The sequence below is a fragment of the Lactuca serriola genome, chromosome 1 (genome assembly GCF_051521515.1).
Source record: "Lactuca serriola cultivar US96UC23 chromosome 1, Lser_US96UC23_V15, whole genome shotgun sequence".
Lineage (NCBI taxonomy): Eukaryota > Viridiplantae > Streptophyta > Magnoliopsida > Asterales > Asteraceae > Lactuca > Lactuca serriola.
The window spans coordinates 87,040,826-87,047,924 of record NC_136408.1 but is presented as its reverse complement, the minus strand read 5'-3'; positions in this window follow the sequence as shown (position 1 = coordinate 87,047,924).

The window sequence follows — 7,099 nt, the reverse complement described above, 5'->3', positions numbered from 1 at the left end:
AGGCAAAATCTAGAGAGAAAAGGAAGAAATTGTAAAAGGAAAGAAGCTGCCTTCGCATCCCTTTTTATAGGGCTGAGCTTCGGGGTTACGCTGGGCGTAACTTCGCGGTACGCGGGGCGTACTGCCTCGGTTGCCGTCATCGCTTGCGTCATCGGCTCCTTTACGTCATCGCTTACGAACTCCGAACACTCGAGTGGTCCGTTGGGCGTACTTCGGATGAGTCCGCTGACTCTTCTTCGGATAATATCGGAAGTTTGAATTAAAATTAAATATTAAATATTTAATAAATTTTGAAAATTCGTATCTCCCTCATACGAACTCCGTTTTTGACGTCCTTTATATCCACGCGTAGGTGAGACTACGCTCTACAACTTTCGTTTAGACTCCGTCGGCTAATTTTGAATTTATTTTTATTAATTATTTTTAGAAGGCCGGGACAGAAAAACTTCGTTATAAATTTATAACTTCTTCGTCCGACGTCCGTTCTTGCCTAACTTTTCATCGTTTCGCTACTAACAACGAGGTATTCGATTCTCGTTTAGATTGTTTCGGCTAAAAACCGCTCGATCTCAAATCGAGTATTCGGGCTGCATATCGCTAAGTCGAAAATTCAGAAAATCATAACTTCCTCATATGAAGTCAGATTTGGGCGTTCTATATATATTCGGAAACCTCGTTTCAACTACTACAACATTATCCAATGATATCAAGTTTATTTCACACTTAAATTTTGACGCTTATTTTTATTCTTAATTAATCAAATCACATAATTAAGCAATTAAGCACAAAACACATAATACTCAAATAATACACTTCTATTATTTCAAAACGGGTTACAAAGGTTAACCTAGAATATTGTATCAACATTAATGACAAGCCCAGAAACACAGGCATTACACATATACTTTTCAACCAACTTTTAGCTCATTTCTTCACTTTCAAAACACAAATCCAACCTTTTCTCTCAAGTATCGTGAAGCTAGAACACCCTCTCTCCTCAAGAACATGCTAGGATCATCATTTCTTATCATTTCAAGTGATAATCACTAGTTCTTCACAAGATCTAATAGGTATCTTTTCATGATCTTGTTATCATTTCAAGAACGTCATTCAATCTTCTTATAAACCCGATAATTTCACTAGTTTACACGAAGAACACGCGAAGAACACGAAGAACACCCATCAGAAAACCCTTGAATCTTCTTAGGAATGTGCTTAGGATTATCAAGTGTTCATCATCCTTCAAGAATTCCTGGCCGTGAACACTTTCAGGGCGGTGAACCCTTCATAAGTCTTGGGCCGTGAACACCTCTCCTGGGCGTGAACACCATTCAGCTTCCATTTTAGGTTCTAACACTCCTATTTGTAAGTTATACTTACAAATTAGTCCAGTCTCTAATCATTCCTATGATTAGTTTATCTAATTGGTTGCATATATGTTATACAAATCACTATATAGGACTTGTTTTGCTACGTGATTACACTTGTGGAACTAAACATCCTATATCAAATCATCAATAGAATCACCCTCCAAAAGGTGAGTTCATACCCCCATATTTTCATAGTTTTTACTGTTTTAAGGGGGGGGGGGGGGGGGGGGGAGGGGGAATACAAGTCTAACACTGTGACATCCCCAATTTCACGGCCAGAAAAGACCGATTTGTTTCTGCTTGCTTTTAAAATCAGAGTAATCTTTTAAAGAAAACAGTTGCGGAATTTGTTCCCAAAACAAAATATGATAAAAATTATCAAAGTATTTCTTTAAAGAAATGTATTTTCATTATATAACAAAATCTCGGGATGTCATGTTCAATACAGACCAAAAGCATAAACAGAAAAAAATAGACCTTACAACAGTTATTCATAACTACTGGCCTATAATCCAAAATCTCTTGTTATGTCAGCCAACTTATGCTCTCATGCCATAACCTGTAATACAAAGAAAACTGAGAGGGTCAGGCTTGGGAGCCTGGTGAGCATATAGGGTTTTAACCCACAATAATATAATTATTATATTTAATTATCAAATAATCAATCCAATTACCCACCCCCTTTATCTCCATTTATTTCTTAAATATTTATCCTAAGAACCGATTACCCGTCTCCCATTCATTCCTAAGGATTGCCCTAAGGAACTGGCACAAATTTTAGTGATGCAAAGGTTCTTAGATTACCTATGGTGAACTCGCAGTTCACGATAATTAATGAACACCTAGTTCAAAAACACCTAATACACTCTTAGTTCAAATATCCCTGGTGAACCCAATCACCGAAGGAACACAGAGTACGAAAGCTCTTAGTTTAAACAATGATAATAATAATGTATATCTCGATCCTGCAAAACCACTAATATTATTAACGCATATAAACCATATTTCTAAAACGATCTATCCCATCCCGTCGATCCCCACATACTTACCCTATACAATGATCTTACGAGATCTAGCCTAAGGAAATCGATATGAACAACAACTGACGAAGCTGCTTCGGAAATTCCCTGGCAGCAAACGAGGATCAATAAAGACATCAAATGAAGGGAATGGAATAAGTTTCACCACGTGTCACACCCCAAAACCGGAACGGCGGAAACGTTCTGGGGTGGATAACGTCATGTCAAGTATCACAACACATGCATTATAGTAATCAAAGTACAACAAAACATTGCATTAATAGTAATAGTTTTACATGGTTTACATACAATACATCAAAGTAATACAAGTAATAATATAGGTATAGCTTGGTACTAAACTGTCTTCGTCAAAAGCTCCGGGGATGTACCTGTCTAATGCTGACCTGAGAATACAAGTTATTTGAAAAGCGAGTATCAGCATTTTTACAAATGCTGGTGAGTTCATAAGTATTTAGTGTCATTTTATTCAAATAACTTTAATAAAAGTGGTAGTTCTAGAGTATCCATTAAGTTAGAGTCATTTCCAGAAAATCCTATATTTTCTTTAATAAAAGCAGTCTTCTACCAAGACTGGATGGAGTTAAGTGGTAAAAAGTAGTTTTCCCTTAATCGCTATCATTATCAAAATACATAATTTGATTATTTAAAGAAAGCAAGAGAAATCAGGGAAATAACATATGCCTCAGCAATGAAGACTGTTGACTAAGGCAAAAGGAATCATAGACTCCAAGAGAGTATCGAACAAATGACACGCCTGGCTCAGTCTAACAAAGGAAGACACAGACCCCAGACGGTACCAAATGAAAGGTACAACTAGCAAGGTCTAAAAACAGAGAATACAGACCCCAGACAATATCAAATGAAAGATACCCCTAGTAAGGTCTAAAAGAGAATACAGACCCCAGGCAGTATCAAATGTAAGATACAACTAGTAAGGTCTAAAATAGGGAATACAGACCCCAGATAGTATCAAATGTAAGATACAGCTAGCAAGGTCTAAAAACAGTGTGACTCTGAGAATGGGTTTTCAGCATACAGTGTAAAGTACAATGTAAAATACAGTGTGAAATACCGTAACCTTAAGGCCATGAATTATAAGGTAACCTGGGATACTCGTAACCATACTAACCAACACTAGAGTACCTGACGCCCTGCAAGCGTCTATAAAATGTGACATTTGTCACCCCTTGGCTTGGTAGGCCGTGGACTGTAGCTAGCATTCAAGGTGCGGGGGTGTCAATCCTGTATAGATCTATACACACAATGTCCGCTCTCCCTACAGGAGACTTTGGTTACCAACTAGACGACGGAGAAGGCCGTGTCCTGAAGATGCATCCCAAATAATGGGTAGTGGGTTTCCAATATAAGTGTTGAACTAGAGGTAGAGACTCATAACTGAACTGACTAATGTAAACCTATATGTCTATGCTTGCATACATAATATATAACTAATGAATCAACGACCTTCGGACGGCCATCCGATCCCACCAGACCACATCTTAACGAAGAAAAGGAAATAGGGCGGACAAGCCTTCCTAAGTCCTTCAATCATTATTTATATGCATCTATACAAGCACAGACATACATTTAACCACGTCTGAGTGTTTAACAAGTGGAAACGTATCGTGAAGTATAACCGAATCGTGATGTATAAGCGAATCGTGAGGTATAACCGAACAGTGTGGAATAACCGAATCGTGAAGTGTGAACGAACAGTGTGGAATAATCGAATTGTGAAGTGTAAACGAACAGTGTGAATAACCGAATCGTAAAGTATAAGCGAACAGTGTGAATAACCGAATCGTAAAGTATAAGCGTTACCAAATATAAGTGTATCACGAAGTGGAAATGTTATCAAGTAGGAGTTTAAACTAAGTAAAAGCGAAGCAGCGGTATCTAACAAGTAAGAGTATACGGCATGAAAGAGAACTTTGATGAAAACCTTGGAAAAACACAACTTGGTATTCTTTGGTAAAATAAGTTTGAAGACCTTTAGAAATTCTTTGGAAACCTTTCATAAACCAGTTTTGATAAAACAGTATAAGTAAGAGTTTTTGAACAAGTGAAAACATTTTAGAAAACCATTTATAGTATCCTACTCGGTAAAACAGTTTACAGTGTGGTAAATCCTTGTGCATGCGGGTTATCGATCACATGTAATTGATATGATAACTGGCATGTTTAACTTGTATTCCCCCCCCCTAAAAAACATGTAACAACATTTAAAAGGTTCATTCAGGGGTATGAACTCACCTGGTGTAAGTGGATCCGACGAAGGTGTCGGTTGGGTGCTCGGTGTCAAGTAAAGACTTGGACACACTTAGTGACCTATTTAACATATGATAACATATGTTCACATACAATTAGTACATTTAATACTAATTAAACAAGTATACACACTCTAAGGAGCGGAAAACACTTTGGTTAAGTGTTTGGGGTGTCCCGGGTAACATTTAAGGGAGTGAATGGCTTAGGAATGGAGTTTACTCTCCAAGAGTAAACTCTCCATATAGTGTTTACGGCCCTAGGACAACTCCCCAAGAGTTTACGGCCGTAAACTCATGGTGAGGGGGTTCTAGGATGTTTAAAGGCTTTATCTTGATCGTGGAATTTTGCTAGGTCCAAATCTAAAATGTATGAATGGGTTTAAGTCATTTAAAGGGACCAAATGTGAGTTTACGGCCCATGAACCACCCCTATGGGAGTTCACGACCGTGAACTCCTACCCCTTGATTTTATGGAAGTTTAAGGCCCTTGTTTTAATCCTAGTGATTTATAATGAAGTATAAGGCCATTTGGGGGGATTAAAACTACCATTTGACATGGTTTGGAGGTGTTTACGGCCTAAGCATGTGCTTGGGCCGTAAAATCCAATTTACCCCTCAAATATGATGTTTTACTTGTCCCAAACTCGATACGAAATTTCCCTAAGTCATATCTCAAGTCCAAACATGCATTGGAAGGTTTTTGGGGCATTTTTGCAAGGATATGAGGTGTTTACGGCCTAAGCATGTGCTTGGGCCGTAAACTCTCATTTATGCCCTAAAACTTTGTGTTTTGATGTTTAAACACTCCTAGATAAATTCCCAAACTAGTATCCAAGCTCAAATAAGGAAGAATCGGGACTTTTGGCCACTTTTTGGGTGTTTACGGCCTAAGGAGGCTCTTAGTCCGTAAACTCCTTTTCCCTCTCCTTTTTGTGAGATTTTTGAGCTATAAAAACAATAATGCTTGTTTAGAACAAGTTAGGGTTGAAGGTCTTACGTTTAGGAGCCGGAAATCGCGGTTTTGGAGTCGAAAACGAGTCTAGAGAGAGAAAGTAGTGAGAGAGAGAAGTTGGAGTGGTAAAAGGTTTCTAAGGGGTGTTACATTCCCTTTATATAGGTACCGGGTGTTGCACCCGGTATACGACTACCCGATACTGCCGTTAAACGGGGCTTTTGCTCGCACCTAATTTAGTGGTCGTAATAAAATTTAACTTTTTCCCAAAATAATATGGAAATGTAATTTAAGTGTTTTTATTTACTTTATTACGACTATAACGACGTAAAAATGTAAATAAATAAAACATTTGTTTATTTGGCGACCTCTAATTAACGGAACTTTTATAAAATGTAATATTCCGTTAACGGTAACGGGGTAATGTAACGGAATAACTTTGGGTTGTCACACCACGAACCTTAGTTTGTAAATGAAAGAACCACAAGACATTTTAATTCAAGGGTAGTTATCTAGATAACAATGCCTAGGTGTGGTCCGACTATCATGAGGTATTATACCCCCAGACTCTACCTATCCCAGCATCGAACTTTGCCTAGCAGTGGCCTGAATACATGAGGTATTTAACCCCCAGACGCACCCTATTCAGCAATATAACACCGGACATACCTATCAGTGGTCTATTACCGACACACTTTATTAGACAGTCTACCAAGTTCCCTTAATTACTTCGTGAAAGAAAACGCTGACATATGAAGCTCGGTCGATTAGTTCATAAAAGATACGCTGACTCCAAAGCTCTCTCAAAATAAAAGTATGGGGAAATACTACTAGAGTACTCCCGTACACTCCCGTAACTGACACACAAAATTGTCAAAAAGACTTTGTACATGATAGTACTTCTGGCACATTATAGTACTTTTGTATGCGAAAGAATCGTACCCGATAACATAATAGTACCCAGGCACTAGCAACACCCAAGACACAGATCTTTGAAAAAGACTTCGTACATAAAATGTACTTCTGTACGTAGGACGTACTCCACCGATTATCAATCTCACAACACACGTACTCTTAATAAGAGGCTACCCAATGTCCAAACTTAATTGAACTAAACATCCCTATTTAAGTCTTAACCCATCACTAGGCAAACCTACAATGCTTATATTCAGTTTTTGATATTAACTCCGTTTAGGCAATGCTAACTAGTGTATACTCAACACAGAGTTTTAAGTAATAATATCATATATTCACATCTTAATGTTGGATTAATGTCTAAGTCCATAACTATAATTGGTAAGACTTGACCCGACCCGGCATGGTCCATTTGGGTTGCATGGCATCATGCACTTGGATAGACTATAATGAGAGAAATAAGACACTTATGGTTATTAATATATTATAAGTTCTAGTATATTAATAATAAGAATAATAAGAATATTTAATTAGTATTGATCAAGAATTAATCTA